Here is a 24,097-nt window from a genome sequence, read left to right on the forward strand (position 1 = left end):
AGCATGATATGCGCAGCTGTTATCCACACTTATTCACTAGCTCAGGTACTTTTTCTAACTCCGTTCGAGGACGAACGTTTGTTTTAGAGGTGGAGAATGTGATGACCCAAAATATCATCTTTAAATTTAATAATTAATTTTGTGTTCTAACACCTCGAAAAGCATTATTTATCATTCCTCAACTTGCGTGCGTAGTCCGTAAAATTTTCCAAAAAGCTTTCGGGTGAAAAATGGATTAAAATGTGAATTTGAGCTTTAAAATTCAACTGAGTTGACTTTGGTCAATATTTTGAGCAAACGGACTCGGATCAGTGTTTTGACAGTTCCGGTAGGTCTGTATCGTGATTTGGGACTTAGGCGTATGCCCAGAATCAAATTCCGAGGTCCCTAACCCGAGATATGGAATTTTGATGAAAAACTAAAAGTTTGAGTTCAAATAGTGACTGGATGTCAAATTATATGCAAACGACCCCGGAATAGAATTTTGATGATTCCAACAGCTCCTTATAGTGATTTTGGACTTAGGAGTGTGATCGAAATTTTATTTGGAAGTCCGTAGTAGAATTAGGCTTGAAATGCCAAAAGTTAAATTTTTGGAAAGTTTGACCGGGGGGTTGATTTTTTGATATTGAGGTCGGAATCTGATTCTGGAAATTGGAATAGGTATTTTATGTCATTTTATGACTTGTGTGCAAAATTTAAAATCATTCCGAATTGATTTGATGTGTTTCGGCACAAGATATAGAATTTAAAAGTTCAAAGTTCATAGATTTTGATTTGAGGTGCGATTCGTCATTTTGATGTTGTTTGATATGGTTTGAAGCCTCGAATAAGTTCGTATTGTATTTTGGGACATGTTGGTATAATTGGTTAAGGTCCCGAGGGTCTCGGGTGGATTTCGGAAGGTAAACATGATGGATTTCGGACAAAGAAGGCTGCTGGAAATTTCTGTTGCAGAAATTTCTGGTGCGTGGAGCCAAATTTGGAAGCTTCGCAAACTATAAGGAATCGAAAACTGTTCAAAACATGAAAGTTGTAACCCTTTGATTCTAGTTTCCAGAAAGTTAAACCATTCATTATATGGACATTTGTGCAGAAAGTTATGATAGATTGAATGAAGGCGGGTAGAGCAGTTTCACTAGAAATTTCGCCAGAAATTTCTGATGTGTGGAGCCGATTTTGGAAGCTTATATCTCGAAATTCATAAGGAATCGAAAAACTTTCAAAACATGAAATTTGTAGTCGTTTGATTCTAGTTTCCAAAAAGTTAAACCATTCATCATTTGGACATTTGTACATAACGTTATGATCGATTGAAGGAAGATTGGTAGAGCAGTTTCTGGTGAGCTTTTTAGTGACGAAAAATGGACTTTTAGTGTCAGAAAATGTACTTTTAGTGACGGATTGGCAGAAACTTAAGGACCAAAAATGGTCATTTCATTCATTTTGTTTTGGATTTTTGGAGCACGGTTCTTGAGCGATATTTGGGCAATTTTTACGGGAAAACATTGGAGTAAGTGTTCCTTATCCTATATTGATTATATTTCATGATTTCATACTCATTTACATCTTGAATCCGTGAATTTATGGAAGAAAAATTAAGATTTTTGCAAAATCTTCCAAAAACGAAAAGTTAAGATTTGGAAGTCGAGTTGTTATCAGAATTTGATAAAATTGGTATGGGTGGACTCGTAATTGAATGTGTTGTCGGATTTTGTAAGTTTCGCCGGATTCCGAGATGTTGGCCCCACAGGCAAATTTTGAGTTAATTTCGGATTTTATTGAAAATGTAATATTTTCTTATGAAATTAATTACTATAATTTTATTGACTGTATCGAATTAATTATGACTAGATACGAGTCGATCGGAGTCGGAAAATCGAGGAAAAAATATAATACTTTGTTAAATTGGAGCAAGTCGAGGTAAGTGACATGTCTAACCTGAAATTGGTTAAATTGGAGCAAGTCTAAATTGGAGCATGTCGAGGTTAAATTGATAATTGTAATGTGTGAAAAGTCGTGTACTCGAGGTGACGAGTGTGTACACAGGCTAAATGTGAAAGATTATATTTTAAATTGTGTAGATCACTGTTGTGATTTAATTAAATTATTTTATTTTGTTATATTCTTCATTATTGATTTAATGTTTATATTTTAAATTTGCTTGACCTTTTCCTGCTACTTGTTTTATTTGTTTAGTTGGAACTTGGTTTCTTTTATTCTGTGCATTATTTGAAGGTTGATTTTCTTTAAATTAAATATTATTAATATGAAGTATTTGACATTTTTAAACTTGATATTGAAGCAACGTATTAAAGATTTTAAAATATTATTTTCCTGAATTATTTACTCCTGAATATTTTTGTAAGATTTTCGTACTCATTGTGATGGAGCAGTGAGCTCTTTATTATGGAAAAATATTATTGTTGAATTATTTTGACATGAGCTGTGAGCTCTTTATTGTGAAAATATATTATTGTTAAATTATTTTGACATGAGCCGTGAGCTCTTTATTGTGAAAAAATATTATTGTTGAATTATTTTGACATGAGCCGTGAGCTCTTTATTGAGGAAAAATATTATTGTTGAATTATTTTGACGTGAGCTGTGAGCTCTTTATTGAGGAAAAAAATATTATTGTTCAATTATTTTGACATGAGCCGTGAGCTCTTTATTGTGGAATAATATTGTTGTTGAATTATTTTGGCAAGTTAAATTATTTGAGCACCTGAGGTGCTGATTGTGATACATTGTGATATTGATACGCATGCGGTGGTATAAGGTCTGGGTATTGAAACGCATGCGGTGAGATAAGGATGGCTTGATACGCGTGGCTAGTAGGGGAACTACTAGAAGTCATGCGGTGTGATAAGGATGGCTAAAACGTGGGATGCTATTTCGGGAAAAATATTTTCTTTAAAATAAATTGTGAAGGCTCCCGCTGTGAGATAAGAAAATGAGATATTGTGAATTTATTTATGATTTGGGACTACGAGGCGGTACCTCTGGAGTGCCCTTGTTAATATTGATTTATGGTCGTAGTTGCCTTTGATTTTGTTGTGATCTTTCTTAAAGTTGAAAAGAATTTCTATTTTATTTCCGCGAGGTATTTATTTCCCATTATTTGGTGTAATTAAATGTGACATACTACTTGATTCATTTCCATTGTTATTTTATCTTATTATATTATTTAAACATTTTTACCATGTCATTATTTATTCTCCAGTAGGGCATGACCTGACCTCGTCATTACTCTACCAAGGTTAGGCTTGGCACTTATTGGGTACCGCTGTGGTGTACTCATACTACGCTTCTGCATATCTTTTTGTGTAGATCCAGGTACATCTTATCAGACCAGGCATCAGTAAACTAGCTGTACGAGGAGACTTCAAGGTATATCTGCCAGCGCCCGCAGACTCCGGAGTCCCCTTCTATTCTTGTTATGTTGTTTCCTTATTTTCTTTAGACTCTGTTATATAGAGACATTGAGGATAAATTCTTAGAAGTTTGTGACTTATTTCTACCGGATTTTGGGAGTTGAAATTGTTTGAATTGTAGTTTATTTATTTCAGATATTTATTAATATTCCGCATTGATATGCTTACCTAGTCTTAGAGACTAGGTGCCATCACGACATCCTACGGAGGGAATTTGGGGTCGTGACAATAACATGGTGGCACTCGCAACCTTTGAATCCTGGATCCGCCTATGCTTTTATAGCCATAGAAATCTCATGGCATGTTTATGACTACGAGTTCAGAAAAAGCTATGAAACAGCGCCACATAATAATTCAAGGAAATTTTACCTCTTATAACAAACTATTACACCTTATTTATTATAAACCAAAATATTTAAAAATATTATTATCTATAGCTATCATTTATATTTTATAGTAAAATAGGTATTTATTGTATACACTACCATATAGACGTGAATATGTTATTTATGTTTTTCTTTCTCAAATCACAGCAATATTTTTCTTTTTTCTCTCTCCATGATCTCTCTCTCACACACAGTTTATAGGAATAAATTTCTTAGAATTGATCCTCAACGTTTTTGCTCCAAAAGTTCGTGGTAATTGGTAAAGCTTTTGGCCGGTTCACGCCAAGTTGCTCGGCCATTCTTCTTTTTCTCTTTACTCTTTTTTTTTTAAATTTTCGCCACTGTTAGGTTTTGAGGAAGAAACTTCAAATTTCGTCTTCAATAGCTGATTCAACAACTCTGAAGAGGGTTACACGAGGTATACCCACTAAAGCACTCAATTTTGATCGTCGGCGTCATCATCCACTATTGGCTCATCTTCTTAGGCGAACAGATCTGGCGATGGCTACGCCGGATAAGATTTGAGGGCCGATTTTTTGTTCGTCTCCATTTTTAGTTTTAATACAATGTATAGAGTATTTTGCTTGGCAGAAAAAATCATCTCCGACGAACTTTCTTCTCTTCTTTGCTTTTTAGTCACATACAATATATAAATACATTGTATTCTGTACAGATACATTCAAATACATTATATTTTTGTATAAATACATTACTTTTTCGCATGTATTTATGTATTCCGAAGGTCTATATTTTTTGAATTTATCTTAATATCACTGTGTTTTATGATTTTTTTGTTGTTCGAATACAATCGAATAATGAATATTTGTGAATTGAATAATGAATATCTGTGAATTGAATACAATGTATAAAGTCAAATTGAATAGAATGATATACACCATATTTCTTGATTACCTCACTGTATTTATAAATATAGTCGCGCAAATTCATGGAATACAAGACAGTAACAGCGAAATTTATGTACAATTGATTTTGTTGAGTTAAATTAGGAGTGATACACTCTAAATTGATCCTCTTTCTATTTTTAAACAGCTAGACTCACCTATTTTTTCACGCGAATTCCGCTACTGTATTCATGAATACAATAGCACGAATATAGCGAATACAGTCGCACAATTGGACTCCCCTATTACTGTATTCATGAATACAATAGTACGAATACAGTTGCATAGCAGCGAAATTTATGTAGAATTGATTTTGTTGAATTAAATTAGGAGTGATACACACTAATTGATTCTCTTCCGTTATTAAACAACTGAACTCCCCTTTTTTTAAGGTGAATTCCGCTACTGTATTCATGAATACAGTAGCGCGAATATATATAATACAGTCGTACAACTGGACTCCTCTATTTTTTCGGCGAATTCTGCTACTGTATTCATGAATAATACAGTAGCGCGAATACAATCGCGTAACAACTAAATAATAGCTATAGGAAGTAATTATGTATATGATAGCTATAAGAAGTTAATAGCTACTAAACAATAGTGGTTTCTGAAAATTCCTCATAATTAAAATAGGCAATTTATATATCCAAATTCATTAATAATGGCAAAAAAAAAAAAATGGAACTAACATGATAATTTCTGATGTGTTATTGACTATAAATTAGTCCTTTTCCTCTATGTCTATACTTCAGTTTTACCTTTAACACTGTTTTGCCACTTGCAGTTATTACTGAGGTATGCATCTAAACATTTGTTGTAATTGTTTCATATATGTTGTTCGGACTCTTTAAAAATATCATCCAAAAGGAGTGCATTCTTGGAAACAGATACGGTGCGACATCATTTTTAGGTATTCCGAGCAACATAGGTTTTCATCAAACGAGCAGCTACTTACTCAGGATCAGTTGGAAAGAAACAGAAACAAAGTAACTTGAGTTGAACAAAATACAAGTAAGTTGCTAACAAACATAAACAAACAACAAACAGAAAATTTAAAAGAGAAAAACAGAAACAGAAAATTTCACTTACACAACAAACTAAAACACAGACTGACATTACTTATTATACAACAACAAGTTGGCTCTCTCAATTTGCCATTAAGGCCTTCTTCTCTGAGCTCCCTTCTTTGGCCTTCTGTTCTTGTTGGGAATAATGCCTTCAAAAAATTCCACAAACCATTTAGGCTTACCAGCTTTAAACATGAAGCTCCACACGACGGTTCCAACAACAAGTCCACAACTGTAGCCTATGACTACTGATTCCCATGTAAATCCACTTGCAAAATATGACTCGTCCTCTTCTTCTTCTTCGGACTCAAATGGTTGAGGAACATGCGATGGATCACTCGTTCCACATTGCTTTGATAAAGGAGGACCACATAAATCAAGGTTGCCAACGTATGAGTCATTTGAAAATGTGTTGAATTGTAGACCTTGAGGAATCAGTCCAACAAGACGATTCTGAGAGAGGTTTAAGACTGCCAGAAAGTTTAGTCTTGTCAATTCCCTTGGGATATTTCCTGTGAGTCGATTCCAAGAGAGATCTAACACTTCAAGCATATTCAGTTGCCCCAGTTCTGTTGGAATATCACCTCTGAGATTGTTATGGGATAAATTGAGTAGCCAAAGTGAGCCAAGATCCTTTAGTGTTTTCGGAATTACACCTTCAAAATGGTTGCTTGAGAGATCAATGGCCGTCATTATTGTAGTGATTCTCTCTAGCTCAATATCCTGGCCTTTTATCACCAACCTCACTGAATCCTTATACATTATGTCATATATGCCAACATTATGTAGTTCCATATATTTGATCTCGCCTTTGTCTGATCCATCTAATTTTGTCATTGATTTGAAGTTGTCAAATACTTTTGCATGCAGTGAGCCGCTGAATTCGTTTAGAGAAATATCGAAAATCCTCAACATGGGAAAGCAAAACTTAGTTTGGCAAGGACTTAAAGGTCCATGAAACCTGTTCGACTTAAATATAAGGACTTGCAACATTTGAAGAGTTCCTAACCAAGCTGGAAATGTGTCATTTATAGCGTTATTTCCCACATCAAGGACCTCTAAACGATGACAATTGAGCAACGACACAGGGACATGTCCTTCAAATTGATTACTGTTCAAGATAATGGTCGTCAATGAAGTGCTCCGAGTACACAATGGTGGAAGACTCCCACTGAAATTATTCTTTCGCAAATCCAACACCAATAGCTCAGCCATGCTGCCAAAGCAATTTGGAATTGATTCGCTGAAATTGTTGCGTGATAAATCCAAAAATTCAAGGCTACTCAGGTTACAAATGGATGAAGGTATTGGACCCTGCAGGAAGTTGAACTTAAAATCAAGAATCCTTAGATCATATTGATGAAGTTGTTCTAGGTGGCCTGTAAGTGAATTGAGTGAAACGTTGAGGTATTGCAACGAGTCCCATCTCATGCGGCTAAACCAGTTAGGGATTGGGCCATGAATCTTATTGTTAGAAAGATCCAAGATCTGAAGTTTCTTTAAATTTCTCAACAAGTATGGGAAATCCTTCAGTTCACAAGATGATAAGAGCAAAACTCTTAGACTTGGGAAAGTGATATTGCTACTCTTCCATGATAGCGGATTATAGGAAAGATCTAAATAATCAAGTCTTTGCATGGTCATAAAGATTTCTATTCCTACATTGTCACTGATGTTATTTGATGAGAGGTCAAGATTGAATAGGTTTACGAGATTTTCAAGTCATCGAAGAACTGGACCGCTGAGTTGATTATGACTTAAATCCAATACCTTTACTGCTGGGTTCGTCTTCAGCTTATCAGCAACATCTAGTCTACTGAACCGATTATGATCGAGCTTCAAATATTCATAGGGCGGGATGTTAAAAACCCAAGATGGTATTGTACCATTCAGTGAGTTGTGAGACAAATCCATATAAGCTAGCTTTTGAAGCATGCTTGCATTGCTTGGCAACGAACCAGATAGGGAATTACTCGACAAGTCTAAGCTTTGAAGACTCCCCAAGCTTAAAATAGAAGAGGGAAATGGACCGGTGAAGATGTTTTTAGAAAGATCCAATTTAACAAGCTTTGGAAAGTTAGAGAAAGCATTGGGAATGTCACCACTAAGGGAGTTAGATGAAAGATCTAAACTTGTGAGCTGCATCAATTTAGAGATAGTTGAAGGAATATGGCCTGTGAAATGATTTCCACCAAAATTCAACTCCCTAATTTTGGTTAGGTTTCCAAGGGAATGGGGAATGGAACCAGAGAAGTTACATCGTTCGAGTTTTAAATAATTCAAGGAATTGAAGGTGCCAATTGATTCAGGCAGCTTACCGTAGACGCCTGTGTTTGCAATATCCAACTCCAACAGAGTGTTGCTCGGCTTGATCTTTGGTAAAACTCCTCTAAGATCATTGTTACCTAATTTGAGCTTTTCCAATTTTGGTAGAAGAAAAAAGCTTTCTGTAAAAACACCTAGCAAATTGGTTGCTTCAAGATCCACGTACCTTAAGGAGGACGACATGTTCATAGGTATCGGAGATGAGATGCTGACAGTAGAGAGAGAAACTACCTCCAGATTTGTCAAGTTCTGAAGCAATGTTTCAAATGTTTTCTGATCAAGTTCACACCAAGAAAAAGAAAGATCAAGTGAAACCAAATTCGATAGGTATGAGATTTCTGTTGGGATTTTACTACTAAACGAAGAGCCAGAAAGGTTGAGATGCCTCAAATCTGTCAAGCGGCCAATGTCACTTGGAATTACAGACCAATTGAAGAAATTGAAAGCAAGGTTTAGTGTCTGAAGATGATGAAGTTGAAAAAGGCTGCTGTTCTGATGTATAGTTCCATTTAGCTTACTACAGCTAAGATCCAGGCCGATAACGTGCCCCATTAACATGTCACAAGTAACTCCATCCCAAGTACAGCAATCTGTACTCTCATTCCAAGACATTGTTTTCGGGAAAGAAGTTTGGCCTCCATAACATAACCAACTAGACTCGTTGTATATTTCAAAAGGTTGCTTGAACTGGAGCAAAGCAAAAGCTTCACTAGGAGAGCAAAGATGATGCACAAGGGAAGAAGAAGAAGAAAAACTTTTACTTAGCAACACAAAACAGACAAGTGAATAAAAGAAAAAGATACGTCCCATTTTTTTTCTTGTTTATTTTCAGCAAATAACAGAATGTTCTTACAAAATCAATTATCATTATCCTTGTATATATATAGTTAGTTAGTTGCACTCATGAGTTATATCACTAACAAAAAGAGCGGTCCGGTGCACTAAGCTCCCCTTATGCGCGGAGTCCGGGGAAGGACCTAGCCACTAGGGTCTATCGTACGCAGTCTTACCCTGCATTTCGGCAAGTGGCTATTTCCACGGCTCGAACCCGTGACCTCCTGGCAAGTGGCGGTTTCCACAGCTCGAACCCGTGACCTTCTGGTCACATGACAGTAACTTTACTAATTACTCCAAAGCCTCCTTTATGAGTTATATCACTAACAGTCTAATTAATTTCACCAGACTTAGTCAATATTAATGTTGAAGATTGCACCATCAGTAATACACATAGCAGAGAATTGTTTTGCAAACAAGTGGGTCCATGCATAAGCGTAGTCATGATTTTAATTTTATGAGTTCTAAATTTTAGAATAACAATTTTAAGATCTACTAACTGGGTTCTAAATTTAATATTTACGTATTTAATAAATTTTTTAAACATAAATATACTGTTTGAATTAAATATATTGGGTTCGGCCGAACCCGCATTTAAACTTCTAATAACTCCGTCATTGGGTCCGTTGACAAGCAGGAACTTCTAACAAATTTCCGAGATAGTGATGGATTTACTCGTATATTATGATGTTTTCCAACTTGTTAGTCATATTTTGTAGTTTTCCAAAAGACATTTCAATGGATAGAGTAAATGAAATTAAACTAGGGAGATCCTATCAAATTTCCACAAGACTTTTCAATGATCCAGCGAGAGTGTAGAAATGTGATTTTTGAGAAAAATTTCTTCTTCATGTACAATGGATTTCATAACTGCAACATACAAGTACTACTACTAAAGGAAACTACCAACGATCTCTATTAATAATTACCTTATTATAAAAATTGGTCAATTTATAAAATATTACTAATATTAGTCAAATATTATCAGTATTAACCAATTAGTTATTTGTAGTCAAAAAAGTTCAATTTTTTGCTTTCTTTTGAGTGGGTGTTATTATAATAGATTGGGTATATCTTAAAGAGCTTTGATTTGATAGAGTTTTGAGATAGCTGTTTGAATTGAAAATTGGAAAGAGAAGATAAACATAAAAAAAAAAATGATATGTGTATCACACTAAATTTTTAGTGCAATTTTACCAAGGAATCTAATATCTATACAGTTATAAAACGTCAAGATGTGTGGAGCTGCTTTAATTAGTTAATAATACCGTGTGGAATTTTGAAGTCGTTGGACACAATTAGTCAAAAAAATTCTCATTTCGCCGGAAAGACTTGACTTCAGAATTTTCCCACAGATAGTGATGGTCTTAGTCTGTCTCTTCTACTGTCATCCAACTTGTTAGCCATATTTTCTAGTCTGTCTCTTCTGAGAATTCCAGTTTCTTTATGTTTACTTGAAAAACCAGCACAATCAACTGTTTAAGTTGTGTCCTTTTGTGTTACTGCAATTATAGATACATGTATCTATGCAGCCCTTTTAGTCAAGAATCAAGATTATGCAAAATATATATTCCATTCGTTTCAATTAAGATGATATAGTTTGACTTGAAACAAAGTTTAAGAGAAAAAAAAAGAGTGACTTTTGAAATATGTGATTCAAAAAAGTTTAAGGGGCAAAAGCTTTGTGAGGTCACGATATTAGTGTGACTATAAAAGTTTCTCATTAAGGATAAAATGTGTAAAGTGAAATTTTTTAAGTTAAATTATTTTCAAATATAGAAATATATCATTCTATTTAAAATGGACTAATAAAAAAAGTATATCATTTAAATTGAAATAGAGGGACTAGATAACATATACTAGGAACCTTTTTCCTTTTACTGTTAGAGCAAGAAAGTGAAAGTAGCTTTTGAGAACATCAATATTTCTCCATTTGTGAACTTTTTTTCTTTTTTTTTTTGAAAAAGATTGACCTCTTTTTAAATTTAAAAATAATTTAGTTTAAATTTTAAATTCTACCCTTAAATGAAATTTTGTTAAACCACTCAAATACTTTAAACTCAATTCTGACTTAGGACTATAAATTTTAAAAAATTTCATTTATTCTTAAACTGCACACTCCAAAAGTACTACTTTGTCATTCTGTAGCCACATTAATTATGTTCCTTTTACTGCCAGAACAGGAATCTTTTTGTCTGTCTTAGTTGCATAAATGTCAGAGCTCCTAACTTTAATTTGAGTCGAATTTCTTTCATGTCTATGGCCTATGGCTATGGGTTAGAAAATTCTCAACTCTATGGGTTTAGGTGGATCACTCTGCACCTTACTCGGGATCAGAATCAGATGGAAAGAAACAGAAATGGAGTAACTTAACTTGAACAACTATTTATTAATGCTAATTAAATAACACATACAATTATAAGTTGCTAGCAAACATATACAAACAACAAACAGATTATTACAAAATCAAAACCAGAAACCGAAAAAGTTCACTTAGACAACAAACAATGTGAAATCGAGGCGTTGAAGTTGTGGGATAAATCCAAAAATTCAAGCCATTTTAGGCATCAGCTAGTCCATTGTACGCAGTCTTACCTTGTATTTTTGTAAGAGGCTGTTTTCACGACTCGAACCCGAGATCTCCTGGTCACTTGATAACAACTTTACCGGTTATACCAAGGCTCCCCTTCAATTTAGAGATTGTTGAAGGAATATGGCCGATGAAATAATTATCACCAAAATCCAACTGCCTCAGTTGTGTAAGGTTACTAATGGAATCAGGAATGGAACCAGAGAAGTCACTTCCTCGGAGGTGCAAATGATTCAAGGAATTAAAGCAGAAGCTTCACTAGGAGAGCAAAGATGATGTACAAAGGAGGAAGAAAATCTCTGATTTAGCAAGACAAAACAGAAAAGTGAATAAAAGATCAAAGAGATATCCCATTTTAAATTGAGTGAAACTTGACGGTATTTCTTTATTCTTCGTGACATTGACCATATTTCTGATCCCTGTTTGCGTTGGGTTGGTCTAATATGAGAAGTTATGAGAAAGAGTATATTATAACATTTCTAATTCGTGAATTTATAATGATCGTCGTGTTCTGCATGATTGATCTTCTACTATTCTCCGTTCTTCCTGAAAATGTACTAATCGATATGTTGTGTGGAGCTGAGTATCTCCATACAAGATCTTATGTAAAAATTAATTTCAATTGGACCTATAACTTTCGACGCGAATGAGCAGCAATGAAGGTAATAACAAATATAGACGTTTATCCTTTACTTCATTCTTTTTCTTGCAACAAATAACATACATGAACCTGTAATTTTAAAGCTATAATTAGTTCAATACTAAAAAATTTAAAAGTTGAATTCATATATGGATCCACCTCTGACGAAAATAACAGTTCCTTGTGTTTAATTATTCTGGGATTGACTACTAAACTATTGTTGCTGCCTCTCACATAGGCGTATCTAGGGTAGAAGTTATGAGTTCAATTGAATCCATAACTTTTGTTCATATCCTGTATTTTTGTCCAAAAATATTATTTAATATGTACAAATAATAAATTTTGAACCCATTAAATTAGATGAGATGTAATAGAATTGCGAATCTAAACCTATAAAGTTTAAATCCTGAATCCGCCTCTAACCTCTCATAATGCTGGCTTTTCTTATATCCAATTTATAATTGATGCATCTCATCCTGAATAGAGTTTAACTTCCATGCACTAGTGCATAATGACTTTCCAGTACCGGTGCATGAGCCCCCAATTTCAAAATGGCCAACTCAAATTGTAGTAAAACACCCTTCATCTCCTCTAGTTCAAATTCTAACGGAGACAAAAATATTACTTTATCCTTCAATTTATATGAACTTATTTTTTTGTTAGTCTATTCTAAATAAAAATGATCATTTTCTAAATTTAGAAATAATTTAACTTAAAGTTATAGTTTTACTTTTAATGATAAGATTTTATAGTTACACAAATAATATGACATGTTTAAGACCACAAGTTTCAAAAAAGAATTATAGCCACACAAATGTTATGGCTTGTTTAGGACACAAGTTTTAAAAATCTTCATTTCTTTCTAATTAAACTCTGTGCCTAATTGCAACGGAAGGAGTATGTATTTCTTTCCATCTGTACTGATAAAAGATAGAGTAATTTTCATAAACTACTATAATTTAGAGCCTAGTAACTATAATTTGCCTAATTACCATTAGTAGCTACTATTTAATTGTTACTAACTTGTATCACTTGTATTCAAACACGCAACGAATACAACTTGTGTCAACTGTATTCGTTCGCGCAACAAATATAACGTGTATCAACTGTATTCATTCGCGCAACAAATACAATATGTATCAACTGTAACCAATGCGAAATACAAGGGTGTATACAATGGATACAACTTATATTGACTATATTTTTTCGGGCAAAGAATCCAATAAGGCGAAATACAAAAAAATAAACGGCAAAGGACCAAATATACCCCTCTACTTTCGAAAATGGTCTAAGAATACCCCTCGTTATACTATTGAGTTATCTATACCCCTGGAGTCATACTTTTGGTTAAAATATACCCCTCATTTAAACGGAGGGACACGTATCATCGTCCTGTTAGTTAATTCTAAATATATCCTAGTTAATTAAAAAGACCCATTGCCCATACCCGAAAAATAATTTTTTTGTTTTGTAAAAAAATATATTAATGGGAGTTGGAGGAGATTTTATTTTAATTTTTACCTCGTTTGTAAACTTAAAGTTACAAGTTATTGCATGTTAAAGAAAACAATTGTATATGGTTGGATTTGAAGTTTCTTAAGGGCAACTAAAACTGAATTTAAGAAAAAGTGTCTAGTTGTTGGCAGCTGTATCAACCAAGCTGGAAGTTGGAAAGTGTTGCTTAATTGCCAAGACAGCTAATAAGAGATTTTACACAAATAGCCAGCCTAATTCATTATTTATTTTTCTTAGCCGACATATATAAATTATATATGACTATATCAATGGCGAAATCAAAAATTTTTCTAATGGTGTTTAAACTTGAAACAAGTGAAAGAAATTCCCCGATAAAGGGTATTCAATATATGTTATATACCTCTAAAATCTAATATTTTACCTATATACATAGTGTAATTTTTCAACAAAGAATGATCAACTGAACACCCTTAAGACAATGTAGCTTCGTCCCTGGACTACACCTAGCGATTTTCAGGCGGCAGAGGATGGCGGAGTAAGGTGTAGGATTTGAGAGAGATTGGAGATTAGGGCGGCTAGGTCTGATTATTGAAGGAGGTGTTTGAATTGTGAGATAAGAAAAAGGGAATTTGGTCGTTTAAGTGGATGGGGGTACAAAACGAGGTCGTTTTGGGACTTAGAGTGGGACTGGACCGGTTTTGGGATTGGGCAGCCGTGGCTTTGAGAGGGGGATTGGGCTGGGAGGTTGGTTTGGATAGAATTGGGCTATTGAGCTTTTGGCCCAGTTCGTTTGAAGACTTGGCAAACCTTTCTCTTTCTTTGTTTGCTTTCATTTTAAATTCTACAAATTTAAATAAAAATCCTAATTAAATTCTAACTTAATTCTAATTTGCAAAATTAACCTACTCACTATTTCTAATATTTATATAATTAATTAACCTAAAACTAATGAAAGAAAATTAATAATTTGAAACTAAAAGCTAAAAATATAAGAGCCTATGGTATTTTTGTGATTTTTGTTTAATAATGCAATTAATTAACAACTTAAATCCTAAAAATATAAATAAAAATTTAAAATGCAATTGATGGAATTTTTGAACATTTTATGGTATTTTGCATGATTTTAAAATATTAACTATGCACAAAATGCAGCTAAATGCAAACAAACAATTAAAGAGGAATTCCTAAAATTCTATAAATTCAAAAACAATTAGAAATTTTTTATTTATGTGGATTTTGTAGGAATGTTTTGCAGGGCAAAAATTACGTGCTCACACACCTGCTCTAACTATGTTAGCAAGACTGCCAATTGTTCAAGTCTACTCGCGGAGGCGAGACACAAATGAGACATGTCCCGCAACACTTCCTTCGTTATCAGATCCTCCTCCGCCTGATCATTTAGAAAACCTTGACCTTCCTATTGCTCTTCGCAAAGGTATACGTACTTGCAAACCTTGACCGCCTATCCTCTACGTCTAGATCTATGATTGCCTCTCTGGACTCCATCTTGGTACCCAAAATAGTGAAAGAGGCTTTGAACCATCCCGAATGGTCTGATGCAATGGTTGAGGAAATACATACCTTGGAGGATAACCACACGTGGGGTTTAGTGAACTTACCCAAGGGAAAGAAACCTGTAACGATCCGACCAGTCGTTTTGAGCATCTACACTTTGTTTAGTAGTTTACAGGCATGAGTATCTCTGTATGATATATTATAACTTATGTGAATTGTCGTTTTTGGTTTTCAGGTTATTCGAAATCTAATTAGGAAGAATGAATTTCATTATTGAAGCTTTAAATTGAAAGAATTGACCAAGTTTGACTTTTATGAATTTGATCCCAGAACGGAGTTTTGATAATTCCATTAGGTCCGATGGTAATTTTGGACTCGGGCGTATGCCCGGATTTGTATTTGGATGTTCCTAGAAGGATTCGGCACTAATTGGCAAAAGTTAGAAATTTGAAGGTTTGAAAAGTTCATAAGTTTGACCGAAAGTTGACTTCGATGATGTCGGGTTCGGATTGTGGTTTCAGGAATTGGAATAGCTTCGTTATGCTATTTTGGAGTTGTGTGCAAAATTTGGTTTCATTCCGGGTTGATTTGCTATGTTTCGGCACGAGTTATGGAAGTTGAAAAAGTTCAAGTTCATCAAGTTTGATTTGAGGTGCGATTCGTCGTTTCGTTGTTGTTATGTGTGATCTGAGGCCTCGAGTAGATGCGCTTTGTGTTTCGGAACTTGTTGGTATATTCAGATGGGGTCTCGAGGGGCTCGTACGTGTTTCGTATTGATTTCGGACCATTTTCCTTCACTTTTGCATTGTTGGTTCTGCTGAGTTCTGGGTATATGGTTTCCTTAATCGCGATCGCGGAGTATGGATCACGATTGCGATCACGTAGAGTTGGTTGCTGGATGGGAAGAAGTTGTTCTTCGCATTCGCAAGTCCTCAGATGCGTTCGCATAGCTTGAGGGCATTGTCACAAAACACCTGTAGAGACTTACCATATCATAAGTACCCAAAGAACCGATCATGTTTGTTACCCTGTTGATCCAACCTACTACCAAGTTGCCCTACTTCTCTGAGTTTCTTCTGAATTGCCTTCAAGTTTATACTTCTCCTCGCCATAATACCATGATCCTCAACCCAAAACTCACCACACGAGATCCTAGAATAAAACCACACGCCCTAAAGTCCATAAGTCGTTGTATTCCCTCTTAAGCACCCCAAAAGTACCACAACCGAGATACCTTCTATGAAGAGACCTTCTATGAATCTAAAGTTGTTCTCTTTGCCTTCTTGATACCGAAATATAAAATCCATAATGATATAGAAATACTGCGAGTCTCGACACCGTCCAATGTAAATCTCATATCCTAGCCATATACAAATCCAGAAAAATTCACAATTGCTACATATAAATCTTGAACCCATTAGAACTTTCTTGAGAGTTATCCATTCTACTCAAATCTCAATTGCGCCGCCCAACCGGGTTGAACGACATGTGCCCCATTAGCACGATGAAACCTAAAGAAGTAACCCCACCTTAACGCAAGCAAGCAAATTCCTACTCCATGCGCACTACATCCGTCACGAATAACAACTCAAATTATTCCATGATTTTCATATACCCATAAAGTGTAATATACCCTGTATCTAGAAATTCCCTTACTCGAGTCATCATCGGTCTCAACCTTTGCAAGTCATAACTGATTCACAAGTATGCCTCAAACCGAAACCAGTACAACACATAATCAAGCAATCCAACCGTCGATAACCGACTCCCCCACTTGGCTCAAAACATAGATCAAAAAACTCGATAACTCACAATGCCCATACTTTATTACTGCCATAATACCACAGTGAGATTCAACTCACTCCTTCATAAGCTCATGTAACACAAACCATATAATACCTCAAATCATCTGCTAAGCTTGTATTCATCCTCGTGACGGTCAAGTCAACTTTCTCAACCAATCCAAACTCAAATTGCAACATATATAACTCACTAGTAGAAAGAAACTCTCCACACAATATCATAAGGATCACACATCCGTAGATTACCCCGCAGGTGATAACCCACTCGCTTAACCTCAAACTAACACCTCTCTATACCCTTTCACATCCACAACTACTACGCCATCACTTAATCTTCCTGAGTCTGAACTCATAACAAGACATTAAAATCTACTTCACTCCACAATTAAACAACATGAAAGATCCTTCAACACACCCATAACTCGGGACTATACGTCAAATCAAGACAGAAATCAAGCACACAATAGTTCTTTTCACATCTCAAGCAAACTTTTTTTCACATTCAAACAATCTGAACACGTCACGTAGTCACATCATACTCTTCATATAGACATCCAACCACTCATCCAAAAGCACGTGCTCACACAACCGAAATCCCCGTGCTCAAGATGCAGTCAAAACCGGCCTCAAGTCCTCTAGACTGGCCTATCATCAGCACACCGAAATCACATCTCGCACCTCATCGATGGAATCACAAGCCGTCGATGCACATACGATACCGAGCGCTCACATGCGCATACGAATGCGTGGAAGGAATTCAAAAAGTTATGCTTCAAGCTAAATCAATGCCTCGCAATAAGGAAAGAAAGATGGGAAGTATATCCTAAATGTCCTGTAGCCTCTCGAATATAGGTATGGACGTCATCATACCGATCCGCAAGACTCTACTAGACACTTGCTCATGACTTGTAGAACCTATGAACTTAGAGCTCTAATACTAACTTGTCACGACCCATAATCCAATCAGTCATGATGACACCTAACCCAACCCGCTAGGTAAGCCAATTAACAACTATCCAATTCCAATGAAATTTAATAAGACAATTAAGTAAAAAAAATATTTGGATCTTATACACTCCCCAAGGAATGGTAGTACAAATCATGAGTGTCTAAGATTTAGAATTTATGAAAAAAGCTGATATGAAATAAAGTACATCATCTGTTTGAAATATACATGAACAGATCTTTCGTAAGTCTAGAGCTACCATGAACAAGAGATAACTATAACCGGAACGCGGGTACATCTTCAAATCCAGCTCCCATTGAACAAGGCAACATCAACATCCAACATCCGCATGCAAGGTGCAAAAGTGTAGTATGAGTACAACCGACCCCATGTATTCAATAAGTAACAAACATAACCTTAGGTTGAAAGTAGTGACAAGCTGGAACATAGGTCGGCGTCCAACACCAATGGCCAACAACAGTTCATAACAACATAATGAAAGTAATAAAAGAAATAACTCTGAGATAAAATGTTCATCTCGTTCACAGTTCCAGAAAATAGGCTTGTTTTTCAAGTATATCTGTGAAAACCAAATCTTTTACCGAAATTGCCAAAAATGTGAGTAAGTTTGAAAACTGAATTTTTTCCCCAAAAGCTTTCAACAGGAAAATGTTTCATTTTCAAATGGCATGAGGAAACTACATCTCTATGCATATATGTCAATATGTGTGAGAAGTCAAGAATGACGTGATACCGTACAATCTAAGGAAAATGTATCTCTATGCATGCATGTCGTATATGTATGTCAATTCAATGTATCTAAGAGATGAACTCATATACTCACACTCTCAGAGTACTCAATCTCACTGTCTCACACTCTCTCTCACCATGCTCAATACTCAGCACTGTACAATATCTGTTGCGGCGTACAACCCGATCCACATATAGCCATAAGGCCCGCTGCGGCGTGCAAACCGATCCCCCTCCCCCCTCCCCCCACACACACACACATATATATATATATATATATATATATATATATATATATATATATATAATATATATATATATATATGTGTGCAGACTCTAGAGGGGCTCCTTCAGCCCAAGCGCTATAATCCGCACAGACAACTTACGTGATGCACGGACAACTCACATGTTATATGATCAATATCAGGATCCGCACAGATAACTCACGTGCTATAGTATCAATATCCTCATAATCAGGACCTCGGCCCCACTCAGTCATCAATCTCTCTAGTCTCTCGGGCTTATAATGCCATAAAACTAGCCCAAAATATTGATATGATGTGTCAATAAATAGCAACAGAGACTGGGATATGATATGAAATGAATAAACATGACTTAGTATGAAATTGCAATTTAAACAAATAATTCAACATCATAAATGACCTCAGCTGGTCCCAACAGAATAAGCATAAAGCCTAGACATGGTTTCTTACATGGATCACAGCTCAATAGCTCTAGTACGTAGAGGTTTCATGGTTACAGATAAGATTAGGTAACTACACAGTACCGCAGGAATAACGGAGTCACAATTTACATGATGCACGTCCACACATCTGTCACCTAGCATGTGTGTCACCTCAACACCAAACACATAACATGTAATTTAGGGTTTCCATACCCTCAGCACCAAGTTTAAAAGTGTTACTTACCTCGAACAAGCCTAATCTAATACCGAGCAAGCCAAATGATGCACCAAAATGCCATCCCGCACGTACCGACCTCCGAACGGCTCGAAACTAGCCAAAAGTAACTCAAATATATCAAATAAAGCCCAAGGAAACCATTCCAAATGATAAAGGTAGAATCCTTAATCGAAAGCGTGGCTTGGTTAAGTTAGGGAGATTCAGTTCTGATGGCCTGGTTGTGTGGAAATGGGTTTCGAAGAGTTTTTCGATGGTTTCTACCATATTTTGGGATGGATATTTCCTACCAGCGTGAGGAGCATGTTGCGTATCGTGATTCCCTCCTGGATGAGATCAAATGGAAGGTTCCTGGATAATTGAGTATGTATTATGTTTGTGAGTCATAGATGATTATGAGATTCTTGTACTTTTCCTGTGATGACATGATAGATGTGGTGTGCTATGTGGGAATGAGGTTTGCATGTGCAAGGTCACGATTCAGTTTTGAAGGGAAGGTCATGAATTCTTAGGCAGCGTAGACGGTTCCGGATGACTAGATGAAGGATATTACTACTTGGTAGTGCCTGAGGAGAGTGTTTATTCAGAAGGCGCACTGAGTTTTAACTTACGGATGCTTCATGGGTTTTGCGGTACTCGCCTGGCTCATCGACTATTGATGTTTAAATTTTGCTATGTGGCAGGGAAGAATTATAGAAGTATTTCTCGAGGGGATGATTATGTAAGAGAGATGTGTTAGTCATTCGGGCGGTGGATTTGGAGAACGAGACTTCTCAGGAGCAGATCGTTTCGTGGTTGTGGACTGTGAAAATGTGGTCAAAGCTAGACAGAGGATGGTATGCATTATGGTTAGGTCATTATGGAATTTTGGAGGGTTATTTATCTATTTGTGGGTGACCATAGTTGATCTGGGGTCCATTGGTAGGCCCTGTGAGGATGTGTATTCTACATCAGGTCAGATTGGTTGACTCCGTACTGCTGTTATTGAGGGATGTGCCATTCGGTTAGAGTTGAGCTTATTCGTGTTCTGATATGTTATATGAGTTACCCTTCTATGCTACGAGGGGTTGTGATCCGTTGGTTATATGCACACATGGTGCAGTTGTATTTGGGCCTTATAGCGGAATTTGAGTGGGATCGGTATTAGGGTGTTGAATGATTGATTGCGCATTTGGTGATGTTCTTTCCGGTCTGTGGTATTGTGTTATTGGTTCCTCCATGGTTATGGTCATGCACCTTGGGTACTGGATGTTGAATTGCGTGTGGTCGTTGATTTCGAGCATTTTGGCTGGAGGTATTTCATATGGACCAGTGTTTGGCTGGAGTCACACATTACCGTTGTGGTATGTCGGGATATGATCCTTTGTGATTGATTCGTGTGTTTTGGTTCTACATTGTGTGATGGGTTCTTAGCATTGAGTTGCGGTGGTACTTGTTGAGCTTGCGGGACGGTTCTCTCATTTGAGTTATTTTATGTGTCTGAGTACACTTGAATTGTTGCGTATTGGTGCACGGATTGCACAGTTTATGGCGTAAGGTTGTATTGGTATGGAATGTCAGTAGGGCAGCTGTATTTGATAAGATGAGGTCGTCGGACCTAGAATTGGTGCTATTGGATCTAATTGCAGTATGTTTGGAAGAATAATATCGGAAGTCCTCTTAGAAATTGGCTATAGTTCTTGTCGAAGGAGAGGGAGCTCCATGACTTGTTGATCTGATGAATGGCTATAGGTTTCTGTGTGCTTCTTTCATCATCTACAGTGTACGAAGGTTTTAGAATGAGGTTTTGTTTGATATAAGGTTTATTACCAATACTGATTTATTTTTAAGCAGATACGGTGATTAAAAATTATTGCTATGAATATTTGAGTTATGTGGCATATGATTGTGTCTTGGGTTATGGTTAAGGCTCGATGCAGTTTATTCAGACTTATACAATGTATAGATATGAGATTTGGGTCTTATAGGAAATTCCAGATGTTGGAAAATTGGATTCCAAGTTTTTATGGGCTAAGGTTGAATTAAGGATCTTAAGTTAGGTTATGTCGTCAGGCATATATAGATTAGGGTGATATGGGATCACTCTCGGGTATGTGCATGGATAGGTTACATTGTGATTTGATGGCTTAAGAACAACTCTGGGCACGTTCGAGGATGAACATATGTTTAAGTGGGGGAGGATGTAACGACCCGACGGTCGTTTTGAGCATCTGCATTTCGCTCTGTAGTTTACGGGTATGAGTAGCTCTGTATGATGTATTATGACTTATTTAAATCACCGGTTTTGGTTTTTAGGTTATTTGGAATCGATTTGATAGAATGAATTTCATTGTTGAAGCTTTAAGTTGAAAGAGTTGACCAAGTTTGACTTTTGTGAATTTGACCCCGGAATAGAATTTTTATGGTTCCGTTAGGTCTGGATAATGATTTTGGACTCTAGCGTATGCCCGGATTTGCATTTGGATCTTCCTAGAAGGATTCGACACTAATTGGCGAAAGTTGAAAATTTGAAGGTTTGGAAAGTTCGTAAGTTTGACCGGATATTGACTTTGATGATGCCGAGTTCGGATTGTGGTTCTGGGAATTGGAATAGCTTCGTTATGCTATTTTAAACTTGTGTGCAAAATTTGGGTTCATTCCGGGTTGATTTGTTATGTTTCGATACGAGTCATGGAAGTTGGAAAAGTTCAAGTTCATCAAGTTTGATTTGAGGTGCGATTCATCATTTTATTGATGTTATGTGTGATTTGAGGCCTCACGTAGGTCCGTGTTGTATTTCGGGACTTGTTGGTATGTTCGGACGGGGTCCCGAGGGGCTCGGACGTGTTTCAGATTGATTTCAGACCATTTTCCTTCATTTTTGCATTGTTGGTTCTGCTGAGTTCTGGGTATCTGGTTTCCTTAATCGCGATCGCAGAGTATGGGTCGCGATCGCATAGAGTTGGTTGCTGGATGGAAAGAAGCTTTTCTTCACGTGCGCGAGTCCTCAAACGCGTTCGCATATCTTGCTGCAGATTGTGCAACGCGTTCGCGTAGTGATTTTGGGCTGATCTGGGCAGAGGCTATTTCTCTTCGCGTTCGCGATGTTGTTCCCGCGATCTTGTAGCTTTGAGAGCCTTATGTATCACGTTCGCGATACTGTTGCTGCGATCGCGTAGAGTATTTTGGTGGCAGATTTCTTTTATTCATCGCGAAAGCGATGTCTTTTCCGCGTTTGTGTAAGAGGAATGCCTAGGCAGAATTATAAGTACTCTATTTCGAAGGTTTTAGACATTTTTGCATATTTGGAGCTATGGAGCTCGGATTGAGGCGATTCTTGAAGCAATTTTCATCTTGTGGATTGGGTTAAGTGTTCTCTACTCATTTTTGATTTTATATCATGAATCTATTTCATTTTCGACATTTGATTCAGGGTTCTAAAAGAGAAATTGGGGGGTTTTTGACTAAAGTTTCATAGAGCGAATTCTTGGGTTTTGAACATCGATTCGAAGTCGGATTTGAGTGAAACTAGTATGGTTGGACTCGTAATTGAATGAGTTATCAGATTTTGTGAGTTTTGTTAGGTTTTGAAGCGCAGGCCCGTGTTGGAAGCTTTGGTCGATTTTGGGCTTTTGATTAAGGATTCTACCTTTATCATTTGGAATGATTTCCTTGGGCTTTATTTGATGTATTTAAGTTTCTTTCGGCTAGTTTCGAGCCATTCGGAGGTTGGTACGTGCGGGATGGCATTTTGGAGCATCGTTTTGCTTGCTTGGTATTGGATTAGGCTTGTTCGAGGTAAGTAACATTTCTAAACTTGGTGCTGAGGGTATGAAACCCCGAATTACGTGTTATGTGTTTGGTGTTGAGGTGATGCACATGCTAGGTGATAGGTGTGTGGGCGTGCACCGTGTGAATTGTGACTCCGTTATTCCTGTGGTACTGTGTAGTTACCTGATCTTATCTGTAACCATGAAACCTCTACGTACTAGAGCTATTGAGCTGTGATCCATGTTAGAAACCATATCTAGGCTTCATGCTTATTCTGTTGGGATCCACTGAGATCATTTCTGTTGTTGAATTATTTGTTTAAATTGCAATTTCATACTAAGTCATGTTCATTCATTTCATATCATATACCAGTCCCTGTTGCTATTTATTGACACATCATATCATCATTTTGGGCTAGTTTTATGGCATTGTGAGCCCGAGAGACTAGAGAGATTGATGACTGAGTATGGTCGAGGGCCTGATTGTGAGGATATTGATACTATAGCACATGAGTTGTCACGTGCAGATCTTGATATTGATACTATAGAATGTGAGTTGTCCGTGCGAATTATAGCGCTTGAGCTGAAGGAGCCCCTCCGGAGTCTGCACACACCCCAAGTAAGCGCAGTTGATTATATATATACATGTGGATCGGGTTGCACGCCGCAATGGGCCTTATGGCTATATGTGGATCGGGTTGCACACCGTATAAGGTATTGTAAATTCCTGAGTATTGAGCATGGTGAGAGAGTGT

At 36.5% G+C, this 24,097-nt stretch overlaps 1 pseudogene; it reads right to left on the minus strand.

The window, feature by feature from the left end:
• Positions 1 to 5,693: 5,693 nt before the first annotated feature.
• On the minus strand, positions 5,694 to 8,975 carry LOC104105201 (receptor-like protein Cf-9 homolog; annotated as a pseudogene).
• Between the last annotated feature and the right edge of the window lie 15,122 nt (positions 8,976 to 24,097).

Source organism: Nicotiana tomentosiformis, chromosome 6 (assembly GCF_000390325.3).
Source record: "Nicotiana tomentosiformis chromosome 6, ASM39032v3, whole genome shotgun sequence".
NCBI classification, from domain to species: Eukaryota; Viridiplantae; Streptophyta; class Magnoliopsida; order Solanales; family Solanaceae; genus Nicotiana; species Nicotiana tomentosiformis.